Here is a 20,083-nt window from a genome sequence, read left to right as displayed (position 1 = left end):
CATAGGTAACCCTTTTCACTTAGAGTGGTACTCAGAAATCCTGTGCACCTTCCCACCAATACCTCTCCTGCCTGAACTCTGAAGAAGATCAGGAACAAATGGGCACAAGTCATCCTAGTAGCCCCAGATTGGGCATAATGATTATGGTATGCAGAGGTCCTGCGCTTGAGCATCTGTCCTCCGGTCAGGCTTCCCCTCCATGAGGACCATCTGTCACAACAAAAAGACGGGGTTCTACACCTGAGCCTTTGCAACCTCCACCTTAATGAATGGAGATTGAGTGGTGACAGCTGAACACCTTTGGCCTTCCTCCGGAGATATTTAATGTCATCTTGCAGGTAGGCATCCCTCAACAAAAACTGTATATCCCTGCCGTTGAGACCCATTTGTGGTTTGGTGCAGCACATACCAGACTGCCCGCTCCAATCCAAGTTGTCTGATGTTCAGTTGTTACAGCACATTAATGGTTATGTAGCTGCAGCTCCACTCTGCTCTTACCTTGACAAAGTCGAGAGGAGAAGTGAGAACCTAAGTACCAAAATTGAAGTAGCAGATGTGAAGGAGGGATCAGGCAAGTCAAGCTCACTCTAAACTGCCCCCTTTCAAACAGGTAGTGCCTTTGTTCTGGGCTGAGGGAACCTTTTCACAGTACAGTGGGGAGGACTGGAGAGAGATCCAGAGCATATAGGATATCAGCAAAACTGGGTGCTAACACTGGATTTTGCACAAACATAGATTTCAGGTTTTGTCAGGACTCAGTGGCAAACACTGCATCGTGTTAGAACGCATGTATTTACTTTCCTGTACAGAGCTACTCCTGGGAGCATTATTTTTCAAGGGTTAAGACAGTGGTGACTGTGGGAGTTTTCCCAAGCGCCCTGTGTATCAGTGCGGTATTTAATTGTTTGCCGGTCATTCAAGTCTTGGGGATACTGGGGATTGAGCAGCAGTTGTGATTTGGATACACTCCTTGTTGGTCTCCTTATAAGCATTTAAGTTACAAATCCCATTGCGAAATGTAGCTTATGCGCATGATGGACAAACTTTATAAATATATAAAGTGAATATACATTGATACTTAACCTAAAATACTTTCATGATTTGCTTTTGAGGTAAATAAACCTTTTTATTTTTCCCTATATCTTACCATGTGGAGGTCTCCACCTTGACTGTAGAGTTTCGCTATGGTAAAGTACAGGGAAAATGTCAAAAATGTATTTAACTTAAAAACAATTATTAAAAATATTTTATATTAAATATTAATGTAAACTCATTTTATATATTTATTTTAAATATAAAATAAATTAAAAAAAATGCAACAGCACTAATAATGCAATTTTTAAATAAATCTTTAACCAATGGAATTATGTTAAATTCAAATATTTTTCTAATGTTTCAATTAAAACAATGAAAATTCTCCAAAGGAAAAAAAAAATATTCTATGCATTAATAATTATTAAAAGTGATTTATAGAATTAGTTATAATCAATGTAGTTATGTTTAACAAAAATATTGCTACACTAATTTTTAAGTTCAAAATAAGGTATTAAAGTATTTTATAATTAAATAATGAATGTGTAGTATGTTTTATATTTCTCTAAAATTAACTTATATTTATTTATATTTTAACTAGTTCAAATAATATCATTTAATTTAACAATATTTCCTATTGGCGTTAATTTTTATTCTCTATGTCCATTATTTTTTACGGAAGGATGTTACAAGAGAAGTGGTTGGCCATGTGTGGTTCCGGATGTACTATTGTATTTGTTTTTTTTAGTAGTAACGTACTCTCCGATTTCTTGAATTAGCAAAAAAGTTGTAAAAAAGTTGTAAACTTACTCAAAAATGTAAATTACACAAAAGTGTAAGTTACCTTTGTGAATCAGGCCCATACTGTCCAAACATCATTATTTTTTTGGGGAAAATAAAGAAATCCAGAAGGCTGTGAGGTTAAGGATAAGATCTTCTTCCGTGGCTTTGCTTGAAGATCTCTCTAAACATGGTCCAGATGAAATTGTTATTCAAACCGGTGTGAAAGTAATGAGGGCATTTGCTACAGGTAGGCATTCTGTTTTGGGAGTTATGTTTTAGAAGGATAACTTCACACAGTGGGCTGAGGCACCTTCTTTCTTACACATTGAGGTACATGATGGAGATAATTTGGGGAGAAAGTCATGTGGAGAAACTAACTCGACCTGAAGATGTGCACGATGTGGGCTTATGCCCAAGACTAAGGCAGAAAGGATGTTTGAAGCGAAGAAGAAGGCAGCAGCTTCTGTGACTGCGGCAGACGACTGAATAACCATAGACACTATTTACTCCCACCTAACTTTATATATCACTTGCTGGGAAATTACTGCTTTTCCTGGATTAGCGAATTGAAGGGAATGTTTAATGGTGGGATTCTGGAGTAGTAAAAGTGGTCCGCAAGGAAGACCATACTCCTAATTTTTTCTTGTCTTTGTGGATGAGGCATGAGTACTGAGGGGTTTGTGGGTAACACTTAGGACTTCAGATGGGGTTTGACGAACGGAACACAAAACTTATGGACTCTTACTCACAGACTGCCTAGTGTCAATCACCTGTCTTTTGACTTTATGGGGAACCACATTTCTAGAATGTTCTGGTCTGTACTATGTGTTTGGCTCGAACTGTACTTGGATTTCTGATCAAAATCGGGGGGGTGGGGCAGCTTGGTTTTTCCAGAGAATGTAGATGTCTATAGCTGGGGTAGGGGATGAGTTCAAAGAAGTCATTCAGAGAACAATTATAGTGTCAGACCCCGTTCAGAGGGGCTGGGTGCAAGCAGGGCTTTGGGAGATGAGGTCGATTTCCTCTGTTGTCCCTTGAATTGACCTACTGGGGCTCTGCAAACTGGGCCAAGTTCATCCCCTTCAGCCATGATTGTCATTGATACCGATGGTGAGTAGTCACAAGCTTCTCAGTGAGATAGTGTAGGGGTGCTTCATGCTTAGAATTCAACAATCTCCCTGCAGCACAATAATGGCTTGTCCAAAACAGTGTTTGTCTTTATTAAAAGAAAGTAATTTCATAAACACCGAAAACTCAGTACTCCACACTACAGGTGCTTCACTGGCATGGGGCACCTGTACGTTTCCTCTTCCTCTTCCCTCACTATGTTCCCTATTCCCGGATTTGAGCTTTTTCATGTGCAGGTATCAGGCACAGGTGCAGTGTTAGCCCCTCTATTGAGTTTGTGTGCTCCATTGCTCTGTTACTGTTACCCATTTGTCCTTAGCTTACGACTTTAGAGTTTTGTCTACTATACTGCTGCAGCTTAAGCTTGCAACATGCATCTTTGACTTCTTCACTCTTCCTAGAGGAAACACTCTAGCTTTGAGTACTGAAGCACTCAGGTCTGGTTCATGGAAGGCATAGGCCGACTCCTGGAGCCTGTGCAGGTATGCAGGGTCCAGTTTTGTTGCAAGCTTCCAAATGGCTGCAAGGCTGCTTTTGAGTTTTCGGTGAGCTGTGGTGGTGGCTGTGGGGGTCAAGGGTCACAGGCCGCTTCAAGGCATTACTCTCCCAGAAGCATGATCCAGCCATAACTCACGTTGCTGGGTTAAGGCAACTGTTTGCACTGTTGAGGTTCAAAGTAATCATGGCCCAGTCCGGTCGCAGCAGCATATTCTGCTCACCTTCTGTTAGACTATATCACAGTGGCATAGCCTGCTCAGGCACAGCTTCAGAATGTTACAGTGGCCCAATCCGCACAATTTCACAAAGTCAAGGCAGCATGGTCCACTTGGGAACATCTTCGTGAGGTTACCATGTTGCCAGCCGTTCTTTTGTGAGCAACTGCGCTCCAGTCGCTGGAGCACACAGATTGCTCCCCTTCATCTTCCTGGGAGGACAGACCCAATACTCCAGGGACAGCGGCTTCAGGCTTTTCATGGACAGTCTGAACTCCAGCAGATTTGGCACACTTCTCTCTCTCATCCTGCAGGTTGGCCCCAGATGATAGGATAACTATGCACTTAACATTAACAACCTGACTTCCAAAACTGAGGAATATACCAACTTTAGTGACCTTAGCACTTCCCTTAACTTAGCAACAGTGCGGAGCCTTGTGGCAACCTTATCTCTGCTTTTTCTCCACTAATCCTTACAGCATTGTTTTCTCCATTCTCTGGCCAGAGGTCCACAGCATTAAACCACGTAGACGGTAATAGCCAATAGGGATTCATGATCCCACTGCGCTCTTTTGCCCGCTTCCATAAAGTGACAGCCATTTCTGCCTATATGATTTTATGGCGACATCACTAAGAATCCTCAGTCAGTTGTGACGCCTTCAGTGTCTCACAATCCTCAGCTAGGTAGACTTATGCGACAGCTTCTCTTCCTCCTTTGGTGCACACTCACAGAACGAGGCAGCACATAAGAGATCGTATTTTCCACTTTTTTTTTTTTTTTTTTTTTTAATAGAGTGGACCTCCTCCCAAAGGCCTTGTAACACAACACCTATCACAACAACGGGTAAAACCCAATGTCAGCCAAGAAAGGCAACACATGTTTATCTACTTGGGTGTAAGAACGTGAGGGATGGGGGCTCAGGGTGGGACCATATGTAGGAAGGTAGCCTCTTTCTAGCCTTGTTACCCCCACTTTTGGCCTGTTTGTGAGTAGATGTCAGGGTGTTTTTACTTTGTCACTGGGATCCTGCTAGCCAGGGCCCGGTGCTCATAGTGGAAACCCTATGTTGTCAGTGTGTTTGATATGTGTCACTGAGATCCTGCTAGCCAGGACCCCAGTGCTCATAAGTTTATGGCCTATATGTGTTCCCTGTGTGGAGCCTAACTGTATCACTGAGGCTCTGCTAACCGGAACCTCAGGGTTTATGCTCTCTCTGCTTTTTAAAATTGTCACTGCAGGCTAGTGACTAATTTTACCAATTCTCATTGGCACACTGGAACACCCTTATAATTCCCTTGTATATGTTACCTAGTTACCCAGGGTCTTGGGGTTCCAGGAGATCCCTATGGGCTGCAGCATTCCTTTTGCCACACATAGGGAGCTCAGACAATTCTTACACAGGACTGCCACTGCAGCCTGCGTGAAATAACGTCCACATTATTTCACAGCCATTTTTCACTGCACATAAGTAACTTATAAGTCACCTATATGTCTAACCCTCACTTGGTGAAGGTTAGGTGCAAAGTTACTTAGTGTGTGGGCACCATGGCACTAGCTAAGGTGCCCCCACATTGTTCAGGGCAAATTCCCCGGACTTTGTGAGTGCAGGGACACAATTACACGCGTGCACTACATATAGGTCACTACCTATATGTAGCGTCACAATGGTAACTCCGAATATGGCCATGTAACATGTCTAGGATCATGGAATTGTCACACCAATACCATTCTGGTACTGAGGGGACAATTCCATGCATCCCCGGGTCTCTAGCACAGATCCCAATTACTGCCAAACTGCCTTTCCGGGGTCTCCACTGCAGCTGCTGCTGCTACCAACCGTCTGAAACCCATCAGACAGGTTTCTGCCCCCCTGGGGCCTGGGCAGCCTGGTCCCAGGAAGGCAGAACAAAGGATTTGCCCTTTGGAAATAGGTGTGAAGGGCTGGGGAGGAGTAGCCTCCCCCAGCCTCTGGAAATGCTTTGATGGGCACAGATGGTGCCCATCTCTGCATAAGCGAGTCTACACCGGTTCAGGGATCCCCCAGCCCTGCTCTGGCGTGAAACTGGACAAAGGAAAGGGGAGTGACCACTCCCCTGAACAGCACCTCCCAGGGCAGGTGCCCAGAGCTCCACCAGTATGTCCCAGACCTCTGCCATCTTGGATACAGAGGTGTTGGGGCACAATGGACAGCTCTGAGTGGCCAGTGCCAGCATGTGACGTCAGAGACCCGCTCTGATAGGTGCTTACCTTTCTCAGTAGCCAATCCTCCTTTTTGGGCTATTTAGGGTCTCTCCTCTGGGCTATTCCTGAGATAACAAATGCAAGAGCTTACCAGAGTTCCTCTGTACTTCCCTCTTCGACTTCTGCCAAGGATCAACCGCTGAATGCTCCAGGACGCCTGCAAAACTGCAACAAAGTAGCAAGACGACTACCAGCAACATTGTAGCGCCTCATCCTGCCGTCTTTCTCAACTGTTTCCTGGTGGTGCATACTCCGAGGGCTGTCTGCCTTCACCCTGCACTGGAAGGCAAGAAGAAATCTCCTGTGGGTCGACGGAATCTTCCCCCTGCCAACGCAGGCACCAAACTTCTGCATCACCGGTCCTCTGGATCCCCTCTCATCCTGACAAGCGTGGTCCCTGGAACACAGGAGCTGGGTCCAAGTGTCTCCCACAGTCCAGTGGCCCTTCTGTCCAAATTTGGTGGAGGTAAGTCCTTGCCTCCCCACACCAGACAGTAATCTTGCGTACTGCGTGATCTGCAGCAGCTCTGGCTTCTGTGCACTTTTCCAAGGATTTCTTTGTGCACAGCCTAGCCTGAGTCCCCAGCACTCAATCCTGCATTGCCCAACTCACTGAATTGGACTCCGACGTCGTGGGACCATCCTTTGTGACCCTGAGTCGACCGTTGTCCTCAGATCTTCTAAGTGCCTGTTCCAGTACTTCTGTAGATGCTGCCTGCTTCTGCAAGGGCTCACTGAGTTGCTGAGCACCCCCTCTGTCTCCTCCTCCAAGGGGCAACATCCTGGTCCTTCCTGGTCCGCAGCAGCACCCAAAATCCTCAACTATGACTCTTGCAGCTAGCAAGGCTTGTTTGTGTTCTATCTGCGTGGAAATACTTCTGCATCCTCCAGCACACCGTGGGATATCTTCTGACCAGAGGAGAAGTTCCTGACACCTTCCGTTGTTGCCAAATCTTTGGCTTCTTCCACCCAGAGGCAACCCTTTTGCACCTTCATCCGGGGTTTAGTGGGCTCCTGCCCCCCCGGACACTTGCGTGACTCTTGGACTTGGTCCCCTTCCTTTACAGGTCCTCAGGTCCAGGAATCCGTCTTCAGTGTTTTGCTGGTGGTTGTGGTTCTTGCAGAATCCCCTATCTCGACTATACTGTCTTTCTGGGATAGCAGGGTAACTTTACTCCTACTTTTCAGGGTCTTGGGGTGGGGTATTTTGGACACGCTTACTGTTTTCTCACAGTCCCAGCGACCCTCTACAACCTCCCATAGGCCTGGGGTCCATTTGTGATTCACATTCCACTTTTGGAGTACATGGTTTGTGTTGCCCCTAGACCTATGTCTACCTATTGCATCCTATTGTGATTCTACATTGTTTGCACTACTTTTCTTACTGTTACTTACCTGTTTTGGGTTTGTGTACATATAATTTGTGTATATTACTTACCTTCTAAGTGAGGGTATCCTCTGAGATACTTTTGGCATATTGTCACTAAAATAAAGTACCTTTATTTTTAGTAACTCTGAGTATTGTGTTTTCTTGTGATATTGTGCTATATGATATAATTGGTATAGTAGGAGCTTTGCATGTCTCCTAGTTAAGCCTAAGCTGCTTTGCCATAGCTACCTCTATCAGCCTAAGCTGCTAGAAACACCTCTATTCTACTAATAAGGGATAACTGGACCTGCACAAGGTGTAAGTACCACGAGGTACCCACTATAAGCCAGGCCAGCCTCCTACACCATATCTCTATAATGCTGTGGGGAGGAAGTTGGAACAAAGTTTAGTAAACACCTACAAGTTGGAAGTAGGATTGAAAAATGTGCAAAAATGCAGGATGATGATTTTTAAATAAAAAATACAACTGTACAGTCACAAGTAATCAATCACAACGATTCTCTGGTATTTGGAAGTTAACAACTGGTGTAGAAAATACAATAAGTTTGAGAAATATATCAGTAACCACTTTCAGGTCATGTCGCATGCAACATATGTTATCCTGCATTAGACAGTTTACAGATGCGCTTGTTGTACACACATCATCATGGTTGGAGTTCTGGTCTTTTAAAACACCCTCAGTGTGGCCATGGGTCTAGGTAAGAGTTCATGCAGCACTACCAGTATCACACCCGCCTCTTTGTGTTAGACCCGATCTCGAGCCAGTGAGGGTCATCTTCTCTGAACAAAACTCCCTCAGACACCACGAATTCCTCTTAGCATTTGCCATTTGTGGAGGAATACCTGTAGAGCAGTGCTGTATTTTCAACTCTTTATCACTTTAAATCGATATCCTTGTTCGAAGAACAGCTCTGGGGCAAGAACTTTGACTGTATATACCTTGTGATACACATCTAACAGTACATTCATCCTGGAAATGACCAGACAACCCTGGTTGCGCCACTGCGACTCACTGGACTGCATTGCTGTAACCTTGCATCAAGGAAGCGATTTCACTTGTTCATTGTTTCTCCACCAGAACGAAAACCTCTGCTGCGGAGAAGGTCCCTTTGGGCCATTCTACTGTGAGAAACCCCACAAAGGTTGTGTTTACTGCCTTTAAACAGATCATATACCTCGTGAGTTTTGCATTTGCCAGCGCTTTCAGGTAGAAACTCCTAGTGACAGGGTGAGCCATTTAGTGCTCGAGCTGAGGCACGGCCGCTCTTCCAAGGAACATTCAGCCCACAACAATCTCCCTTCTTCGTCTGCAGGAAATCACAAAACAAGGCATGTGCAGTAAAGTGGCATTGAGGATAAAAGGCTTCTTCCATGGACACAGCCCTCCGCTCCTAAAAATACTAAGGCCCGATTTACATATTGGTGGTTTGTTTACTCTGTTGCAACGGCGATGGAGTATACATACGACCAATGTGAAGGTCCGACCACCCGATTTAAATGCGAGTGGACCTTCAGTTTGGCCAGGAAGGAGACTAATTAGCCTCCTCCATGGACTAACTTCACCGACGCCCTGGTGAGTAAGGGCTGTAAGAGAAATGGTTTTATGTCCGCCTGCGAAATTTCGAGGGGCGGACACGTAGTTTTTTTTGTGCAGCTTTTTACTGCCAAATAAAACCTGGCGGTAATGAAGAGTAAAATCCTTATAAAGCTCACCCCATTATGGGAGAAACTTTCATGGCAAGGGAAACATTATATTCTTTATTTTCAAAAGAAAATCCTGTTTTGGGATTTTAATTTTCAGAAGAAAAAAAGAATACTGTTTGCTACAGGGCTGCGTCCTTCATTAATGCCACCCTGTAGCAAAAAGTAAGATGATTGACAGGAATAACCATGATGGTGCCTTTATAAATGGCTGCCTGCTTGGCGGTCATTTATACATTTTGCAGGTGGTCTGTCAGTCATGGGGACAGAGTAGTTTACCGTATCCTCCTGGTGGAATGGCGGGCCACCGCCGTTATATAAAATGGACCCTAAATTTACTACTACCACCAAACTCATAGTTGATGACACACTTATCAGAGACTTTCTTGTTTGTTATTTGGCACCCACACGCTTCTACCATTTCTAATGGACTGTAGCGCTTTCAAAATCTAGGCACCTTTCAGCCGTTTCCGGATATTTCATTGATTGGGTCTTTGATTAGTGAATGGTTTGTCCAATGTTTTATTTAATAATGTTTCACATATCATTAATTTAAAAAAATATAGGCCCTTATTTTGACCCTGGCAGTCTTTGATCGCGAGGATTAATGTGGTAGTATTACTGCCGACAGGCTGGCGGTGTATACCGCCACATTATGAGCGTGGCGGGTTGGCCGCAGCCAACCTGCCACATCACCACTCATACCGGCATGGCGGTATGAACTGCTGAGCCGAAGATGTGCATCTCCGACCCGGCAGTCCACAGATGACCGACAGTGGTATAATGAGCTGGCCTACCGCCATAGTCTTCGCAGTGGTACCACCGCCATTAAAATCATGGCGGTATGGCTACCGGTGACAGGAAATTCCTTCCCTGTTACCGGTAGAAGGCTCTCCCACCCCCCCCAGCAATCACCAAACCCCCCACAGCCCCTAGAATGACAGCGCCCACCCCCCCTAGAATGACAGTACCCCGAACCCCCATCTGCCCTGAATGACAGCACCCTCCTAACACCTCACCCACCTAGAATGACAAGGATGTCACCCGGTAGGGAACGGGTAGGGGCGCTGCTACCGCCAGCAGCACCCTGGCAGCAGGACACCGCCAGGCCATCTGAATGGTCAAAATACAGCTGGTGGCATCCTACTGGCGGGGCGGTTCAGGTGGTAGCACCGTACAGGCGCCTCGTCCACCAGCATGGCTACTGACGGATTTCCACTCTAAATGTGGCGGAAATCCAGCAGTAACCATATTATAGCGGGTGGAAGACCACCAGCACTGGCGGTCTTCTGGCGCCTATGGCTTTGGCTGTCTCGGTTTGAGACCACCAAAGTCATAATGAGGGCCATTGTGTTTCATCTGGTCAGGGATCTTTGTAGTATTTTGTATGTATGGATGCGCTTGTTGTAGTACATTACTGGACTTGAGCATATCATACTCCATATTGGCATTGTTAGTCAATTAATGTCATGTGTTTGAGTGCAACATGTTTAAGACTACTTTTGGTGTGCTGTGAAGGATATGAGTTGGTGACATTTTGCTAACTTAGTGGCTTTGGTGCCTTGTGTTCATAAATGTGTCTCTCAAGGCTTTTCTAATGTGTAATTATACTAAATCTGCATATGTGTGAATAATATGCATTGTCGGATGTTAAGGAATTTTGGAAGTTAAATGATGGTCACCCATACCGCATATGTGAACTGTGTTCAAGTTGTGCCTAGTGTGTAGTGTTTGTTGATGGGTATGTTTGTATTCTGATGGTGTTTGTGGCATCATGGCAGCATAGTTTAGGACCGTGGTGTATTCAGATGGGATGTTCTGTCTAACATGTTGGATGTCAGGGTATTATGTGACATAAGTAAATGGTCCAAAGAATGCTAGATTTATAATCATGGATGAAGTATATCCCGTTGCAGTGACTTAGTTATGATGAAACACTGAATGAGCATGATAGTCCGATTAACAATTGTTTCATCAGTGTGGTGGTACTAACTAGGATTTTATGTTTGTGGTGTGTTTATATATATGAGGTTCTGTCAAATTTGCAACCTACGTCTTTGCCTTGTACTTCTTGGCATTGGGCAGCATAATGCCAACTACTTAACTACTTGGTGTATAAGGGATGTATTGGATACTGTTGTGAGTGGTAATGTGTTCTGATAGATGTTTGTGTAGCGTATAACTGTGAAAAGTACAGTTGAGATCAACATTAGAGTCTTCTATATTGTGCACCTGGACTATCCATGGACGCTTACTGAGATCTTCTTGCACGTGTTAAAACATCTTATGTGTTTGGAGGTTGAATAAGACATACTGGAGGGTCAAAGGCAATAGTGGTAAAGTGCAAGTTCAGAATGATCCAGCCCCAGCAGGTCCAGTTGTTTAGAGGTGGACTAGGAAGGTGAGACGAGACAACAGAGGCAGGCCAGAATAGCCTTGGAAAGGGCAGTACATAGATTGGAGGAGGAGACCCGAAGCATAGTTTTGGGCCATAAGTGTAAGGGCCAGGTAGAACCTGGAAAGGACAGATTGAGCACACATAAGGGTAGGGAAGACCAGAAAGGTTCTACAAGAGGGGCCAGTGTGGATTGTGTGCGCTACTATTTACTAGCTAAAGCAAAAAACAAACCAGTATGCTGGGATTAGCAGTTATAGGCCTACACGTTAAGAGACAGGTCTAGGTCTAAAATCACCAAGGACTCCAGAGATTAGTTCTCCAGGCTGAACTTCATAGGCTTTTCTAGTGTTTTTAAAATTATAAATGCTGAATTTGCACAAGGTATAAATGTGGGATTTACTGCTGCATAAAGAACAGAATTTTGAAGTTCTGAACACAATGTTAAAGAGTTTGGCATGATCCCAAAAGTAGTGGTCCAACTGATATATGAGGCCCACTAAGGAGTAGATTTGGGATGTAAGGGTCGAGAAAAATAAAGCAAATGACCCCTGAATAGTTGGAATTTTTTTTCATGTCAAGTCAGAAGCAAAATAGACTATTGCCCCAAATTGGGCACTGCTAATGGTACATTAAAATAGCATCTCAAAACCTGTGCTCCTTTCTGCTAACGATGCAGTCCTCATGTCAAGGACCATGGTTGGGTTGCAGAGATTGATGGATTCCTTTGAAAATATGTCACTTTAGGAAACTTAAAAAAAATAAAGCCAAGACATTCATAATGACCTGTGGGACATCCCTAAAAAATTCAGAATCATTCTACCTTGAAGGTGTACAAATATCTAAGGTTAAGTCCTTTTGCTACTTGGGAGTTCTTGTCTCTGGTGAGGGATCTCGAGGTGATCATATTCATAACACCCGGTCGAAGATGAAAAGAGTTAGCAAAGAGGTGTTTAGAATTTCTAGCAGCCTTGGTAGTCAACTGAATAAAGAGATGGTAACTATTACCAAAGCAAAGGTTCTCTCTGCTGTGACCTGCGGCGGCGGGGTGTGGGACTATTCATCCAGTAGTTACTTACAGGTAGAGGAAACTACATTTTAAGGCATTTTTATGTACTCCTCTCTCAGCCTCATCCCCTATTCCCCACTGGGAAGTAGGATTGAGCCATTTGCAGATATTTTATTATCCAAACCTATTTCCTTGTAGCACTGCATATGGGCCAGAGCATACAAAGGTTATTAGACAGGACTGTTTAAGTTTAGACCACGCTCCTAAACTCCCATGGCTGTAGTTTATTAACAGCACTCTTAGGGGAGTGGTTGGTTTTTCCAGGTTGCAAGTACCAGCTAAGATCGTGAAGTTGGAAAAGTCAGCAAGTAAGGCGAACTTGCTGAAAGTGGGGGCAAGGAAGAAAGCCTCTGTTGATGAGATGAAGCAAACACTGGTGACATGCATCTCAAACATTCTACATGTAGGTTTCCAACCTTATTTAACATGGGTAATAAACGCACAACACCACTTTGTTCTGACCAGATTATGATTGAGCAACGTACACCATCTTGCCGCCTTTCCCAATATAAAACAAAGGACTATAACGGCAGTGCCGTGCCCATGTGGTAGAATCCATAAACAGTGCACTTTGCATTTTATACTTTTTTGGGGGTCAGTTTCATTCATGCTCAAGGAAACAATTTTTAAAACCCATTTTTTATTGCGCTTAACATCAGGGACCACAAAGCTGCTATGCATCTTTTGCATGCTATGGAATCCCCAGCCATTTGTTTAAATATTGCATTGTTTATTTGTGAAGCAATTTGTACTAGGAAATTAATGTCTTGATATTTCTGGATTTGTACTGCTAATTTTTAACTGTGCTTGCAGAGTTCCTTTTGTATCAGATTGTCTCGTGATGTATTATTTGTTGTTTATACTATGTGATTTTATGGCCTATGTTGATAGTGCTGAAATAAAGATATTTTGATTTGGCATCTCAGACCCAGAGGGTATAACTATTACTACTGTGACACCATCAGATTCTGGTAGCTCCTACAAATCTTCGAAATACACTATGCAAATGTTTGTATTTATTTATTAGATTATGTTTAAAAAAAACATATTATTGTTTTTTTACAGGATCATTTTATTGTACATGTTCATATGCGGGAGAGATGATGACTCAACCCGAAGGCACTCAATTGAGATGTGCACTGAACTGAACCAATAACGAAGAGCTGGGATATAACAGCCTCCTTTCAAGTCCTCTCCAGCAAAGTATAGTGGGTTGATTGTATGGGAGAAACCCACAGTAAGCCAATATACGGCCCCTTTGTCTGCCTCTATCCTGTTCCTTTTACATTCTTATAAGCCCTAAGATTTAACCACAATTGTGGATAAAAAAGTAAACTTGCTCACATGCAACTTGAGGGTAAAAGTCCCTTTCCTTGCTTTGTTTCATCTCAATCCCCCCGTCCCCCATTTTCCACCCTCACTGTCTTTAAAAGATCCTCTTCTTTTTCTGGGTTCAATTAATGTAATCTTTCTGGTCCAAGAAAAAATATCTTTTTATATTCGGTCTCTATATGTTTTGCCGAATAAAGCAGACCTGTGTTCATGCCCAGCACCAGAAATGTTTGTTCACTACATTCAGGTTCTTTTTTATTAACTCTGGTGCAAGGTGTGAGGCTTAGATGTGGCACAAAGACCTTCAGATCTTACAGTGGTATAAATATCGTCATGCAGAGGAAGGCATGGCAACTATGAAAAGCTAAAGGAGAAGAGTCTGATTTCTCCAACATCTATGGCTCAAAACGTAGGCAAACAGCAATGGCAAAGACTGTAGGTTTGGTGTTAGCTGTCAGCCTTTTGACTTTCTCTATTCTTGTTTTGTTTTATTATGTTTTTTGCAAAACTTTGATGTGGGGAAGCTGTTGAACCCACGTCCAATTAAACAAAACATGGCTAAAAGCAAAAATATTTTGGCTTAAAAAACACACACTTCCCATAGTAACCTCTGGCACTTAAGGAAACTGCTGCGTGTGTGAATGTGCTCCTTGTGAAAGGGAAGACCATCACTCAGAGTCAAGGTAGCCAATGACGTAAGTGGGCTACCTTTTGCCCAATTCTTTATAATGTGGTAGGTAGGTGAAAATGTGGATGGCACAGTAACAGACAAATGGATAAAGAGGGCTGCCTCTTACGAGCAAGGCGAAAAATTCATGGAATGTTGGTAAAATCTAACACCAGACCTAAAAATGGAGGACAGTGCCATGAGGGCCTGATGTCATCTACTAGAGACCCATTACTAGTGGCTTTGTACAGAACTGAAAAGTCTGTCTCCTGCCTGAATAGTAAATTTGACCAGCTAAATGAGCAGTCACTCAGTTGGAGAGAAAGGTTGGCAACCTGGAGTACAAAATGGAGGAAAATCTCAGGGAGTTGGCCTGAGAAAGCCCCAGGATTTGTAATATGACAGACCAAATATCTGGAATTATTAAAGAGACTAAAGCTGTAGCATATAGGCAGAAACCCTTGAACGCTCAATATAATAGTGTCCATTTAGGGTGCTGGGACTTTTTTTCAGTAGTCAAAGGGTGATGTACGTGCTCTTTATCGCCAACTGGATCATGGACCTTCTGAATTTAGACACAGAGTAAACCTCTTTTGTGGACAAATGCCACAGGATCAAACTCTGAAGGCAACTCACAACATAAGATGGTATAGGGGACTTTCCCCATATCTTCTGGGTAATAGATTTGAGGCACAAAGAGAGGACTATGACAAAGCCGAAGGATCACAGGGTTCTACTATCCCATGACATTCTGCAATAGCATCTGAGTCATCTCTGATGCCCTGCTCTCCATTCTACCTCAAGGCAGGCACCATACATTTTTCCTTATCCAGAGAATAGTCTCGGCCAGCACGTCATCTTTGTGCACCGGAGCCTTGGCCGCCAAAGAGGACCAGGGACAGTGTTAAGGCACCACAGTACTCTACATCTACTTTTCCAACTGGCACAGAGCACATCAGCCCCACACCTACCCAGTATATTGTCGGTTAGCATAACAGGAAATAAGGCCAGAGGCACAAAATAGGCATAACTGTGGAAAATCAGATGGTGCAGAGCCACAAAAATCACAAGAAACAATATTTCCAGGAGCAAGGTCTTCTCAACTCTCAAGAAGAGTCAGAGTAGAAGCCAGCATTGCCAAAAACTCAATATCACAACTTTGGGACCTTTTGGCTGGTAATGCTGTACAGGATAAGCAAAATGTTTTGCCAATGCTGTTCAGCAGGGCCGAAAAAAAAGGTACAATGATGACATATGGGTATGTAAGCGCATATGGGCACTTTTTTGTATTCACTGATCGGAGATTGATAGTACATTTAAAAAGATGAAATTGAAGTAGAGCGAAACCACATATTTTAAAGAGGATGGGGTGACAGGGATTTGCTGCCTTCTAAAAAAATGAAAATATATATTCTTTAAAGGACGACGGGGTGGGGAGGAGCAGGTTGTGGGGGTGGTAAAACAAAATGACAGCCAAGGGCTGGTAGAAGGGGAAAAGCAGTCTATGCTGTTTGGTAGGTGATACCTAAAAAGGCAGATGTGGCATGGACACTGTTTGACAGGCAAATACTACCCTCCAACCACATAAGAGTAGCAGGCCTTGTCAGATCCTCTTCCTGGCAGATGGAATCTGAACGAGGCCAGGTATGCCACCACCTCAAGGGCCAGTGATTCCTGACACACACACAGACTTTTACAGATGGAGCTGGCCACAGTTCAACCGGGAAGTCACTAGTGGCTAGGCCATCTACCAGGCCCATATAGCAGATTTCAGGCCACGTACATCCCAGATCACTATGGTACCCTTGATCCCAGAATTATAATTGAACAGTCACTCATTGTGGTCCCCACCTCTTCAGCAGTCTTTCTCTCCATGCTTCAGACTCCTCCGAAGCAAGATTTTGAGACCCAGCATTCTGTTTCACTATCTTCCACATGGACACCACAACCCTCTGCTATGGTTTGATGCCAGGATCACTAAAGATTCATCATCATCGTGTCCATCACATTAAGCCTTCCATCCAATAGCTTCTGTCTAATCCCCAAAGCTGCCAAATCCCCTGTCTGTCTCAAACACGCCACCTCCTTGTCATAGCCTCACAAACTGTCTGCAAACAGGCTACTGAATCTGAGGAGAGAGCCTCCAGAGAGATCTCTGAAACCAAATCCACCCTTCCAAATGCCCCCAAAAACTGTCCAAGTCAAGTCCTCTTTCCCTAAGCAAGATGACCAACTATTCTGATGTAGCCCTGTCCTCCATTTCCACCATTCCCCAAGTCCCGAATCTATCCACTCTGGATACTTCCAATACCTCTCTCTCCCCTCATCTCCCAAACTGGCCACACATCTCTCTTCAAAGGCGGGATCCAGCCATCCATCCAAACAACCAGAGGTCCCTCCTAGCGTCTGTGGTGATCACATGCCAGGGCATTCCAGGCCTTGAGTCGAGGTGCACTTTTCCATTAAATCTAGATATGCCATTTCTCTGATATTGCCCTTACTCACTGCTGACCACACAAGACATATCCTACATACTTCCAGATATGTCAGGATTCTTTCACATAGGAAGAGTTAGATGTTATTAATACACCATACATATTTTACACCAGGTGTTTGGGTATTTAGAGGACATAATGCACAGCAACAATCTAGATTCCACCAATACATTCAAGAAAGAAGGAAATATCTCCTTGAGAGGATTCTTTTGGTGAAGGTAGAAATTGATGGCTAATGCAGACACTGACTCCCTCTCCCATAGCTGATCCATCATCAAAGAATTGCCATCAGTGTATACATACCCAAGCGTTTTAAGCCTCCGTGCCCCAAATTTCATGATGAATATATTTTACAAAGTGGTTTCCAATGCGGGCTCTAACTCCTGATTCTTAGAAACAGGAAAGGAGTAAAGAACAATGGAGCTGATCCATCGAAATGGAACTAATCCAGCAGTAGCAGAGTGGCAGGCATAAGCAGCATGAGATTGTAACTTGTCTTTCCAAACCGCGCATGCCAAAAAGTATCCCTGGCAAATACTTCCATCATACCACCTTGCTGAAACCTTTTGGTGTGAATATTTTTTCTCTGACTTGGCTGCGTTTTGAAATTTCACCAGGTTATTCCTAATTTGTCACAATATAGATGTATCACCTGTAACTCCATATGCTTTTTGCACTCTACTTTTGGAGTCCTCTGGTCTGCTCATGTTACCAAGGGTGGATCTACAGACAGATTCTCTGGTGAAGTATATCCCAAGGACAAACACCTTCAGAGCGTTCCACGGTGGATCTGTGCTTTCAACTGAGCCCTCATTACACTTGAAAAATGTTCACCTTCGAACTCAACTCGTGCCTAAACACAACATCTGACAATGCCTCATTTTAGATCTCCAGTCTCTTGAGGGTCAGCAAGGCGTGGGAAGTGGAACATCTGCTACCATCATTGAATGAACAGACAGGGTCCTCGAAAGAATGGGCAGCATGATAGATACCTATTAGAATCCCACCAATAAAAATAAAATACATTTTTGGGTGCATGTTGAGCAACGATGACTACTAAGTGTATCTACTAGTCCCAGGACTACAGTGGTGCCGTATATTCACCAAGGCATAATGCTTATACCTTCACAAATTTTCTGAGCAGACCGGCCCATCCTCCCAGATGTGTCAACAGTGCGATCTTGAAATTGGTATAACTATCCAACCAAGTTATTCAGATTTTACACTTACACCATGGTGTCTCGTGTGTGAAATTATTTAGTATAAATTGAGAGACCAAGCCAGGAACTGAAGACTAAGGGGCATATTTATACTCTCTTTGCGCCGGAATTGCGTCGTTTTTTTTTACGCAAAGCTAACTCCATATTTATACTTTGGCGTTAGACCCGTCTAGCGCCAAAGATCTTGGAGTTTGCGTCATTTTTTAGCGTGGACACCTACCTTGCGTTAATGATATGCAAGGTAGGCGTTCCCGTCTAAAAAATGACTCCAAGGCATGTGCGCCTTATTTAAACTCCCGTGCAAAAATGACGCACGGGAGTGGGCGGGTCAAAAAAAATGATGTCCAGCCGCTTTTGCGTAATTTTTTAATGCCTGGTCAGGGCAGGCGTTAAGGGACCTGTGGGCTCGGAAGGAGCCCAGAGGTGCCCTCCCATGCCCCCAGGGACACCCCCTGCCACCCTTGCCCACCCCAGGAGGACGCCCAAGGATGGAGGGACCCATCCCAAAGAACTTAAGGTAAGTTCAGGTAAGCCATTTAAAAAAAAAAAATGTGGCATAGGGGGGCCTGATTTGTGCCCCCCTACATGCCACTATGCCCAATGACCATGCCCAGGGGACATAAGTCCCCTGGGCATGGCCATTGGGCAAGGGGGCATGACTCCTGTCTGTGCTAAGACAGGAGTCATTTCAATGGGGGTTGGGAGTAAAAAAAATGGCGCAAATCGGGTTGAGGCAGATTTTTTGCCTCAGACCGACTTGCCCCATTTTTTGACGCCCAAGCTCCATTTTCCCCTACGCCGGCGCTGCCTGGTGTGGGTCATTTTTTTTGACGCACACCGGTCAGCTGCGCCGGCTAACGTCATTCCATAAATAAGGCGCCCGCATGGCGCTTCGGAATGGCGTTAGCCGGCGTTAAATTTTTTGACGCACAACTGCGTTGGCGTAGTTGTGCGTCAAAAAGTATAAATATGGCCCTTAATGATTCCTCTGCAGGCCCTTCTACGTGAACTTTTGTGACAGACAGCCTAGAACTTGGAAAATTTCCCTAACCTGGCCACCTAACGAAGTGGTATGAATTGCAACCTATAGAGAACCACCCCGGGCTTGACTTTCTACAGGAGTCTCCCATGTCAGTCTCCATTCGAGATGGTGCACCCGCCACTTACATCACAAGAGCTTTTAATTGTGTGCGAGGAGAGGCAAGGCGATATAGAGCAGTGTGTCTGTAAAGTAATCAAATATAGGGCCATATTTATACTTTTTGACGCAAAACTGCGCCGACGCAGTTTTGCGTAAAAAATGTTACCGCCGGCTAAGGCCATTTATTTGCGCCGCTCGGGCATCAAGTTTATACTTTGATGCATGGCGGCGCAAACCACAGGTGTGAGTCATTTTTTTTACTCAAATCAATGCGTCACGTCGTAAAGAAAAAGATGTTAACGCAGCAAAAATGACTGTGAGACGGTTTACGACGTCACAAACTGGATATGTGCCTTTTTTTACGCAATAGCGTCTAAAAGCAGACCAAACACATGAAAATGTGCTAAGGAGAGCCAAAATCGATCCCAGAGATTGGACAGACCCCAGGAAGATGACAACAGACCAGGAACCAGCCAGGAGGACCCACAAAAGACCCAGGAGAGGGAGAAGAAGAAAAGAGGAGTGCAGAGGAGCAGGAAATTCTGGTGAAAGAGGTGACGGAACACCAGCACCAACTTTTTGTCACCTCAAAGTTGCCAATTGGTAGGAGAGAGGCAATATGGCAACAAATTGTTGACAAGATAAACAGTGTGGCAGACGTACGGAGAACCGTCATCGAGTGCAAGAAACGCTGGCATGACTGCAAGCGCATGACCATGGAAAAGATGGCCAGGAACAGGAAGGCAGCACTGCAGACTGGAGGTGGGAGATCAGC

The sequence above is a fragment of the Pleurodeles waltl genome, chromosome 9 (assembly GCF_031143425.1).
Source record: "Pleurodeles waltl isolate 20211129_DDA chromosome 9, aPleWal1.hap1.20221129, whole genome shotgun sequence".
In the NCBI taxonomy this organism is placed as follows: Eukaryota; Metazoa; Chordata; class Amphibia; order Caudata; family Salamandridae; genus Pleurodeles; species Pleurodeles waltl.
Note: the sequence above shows the minus strand (reverse complement) of the source record.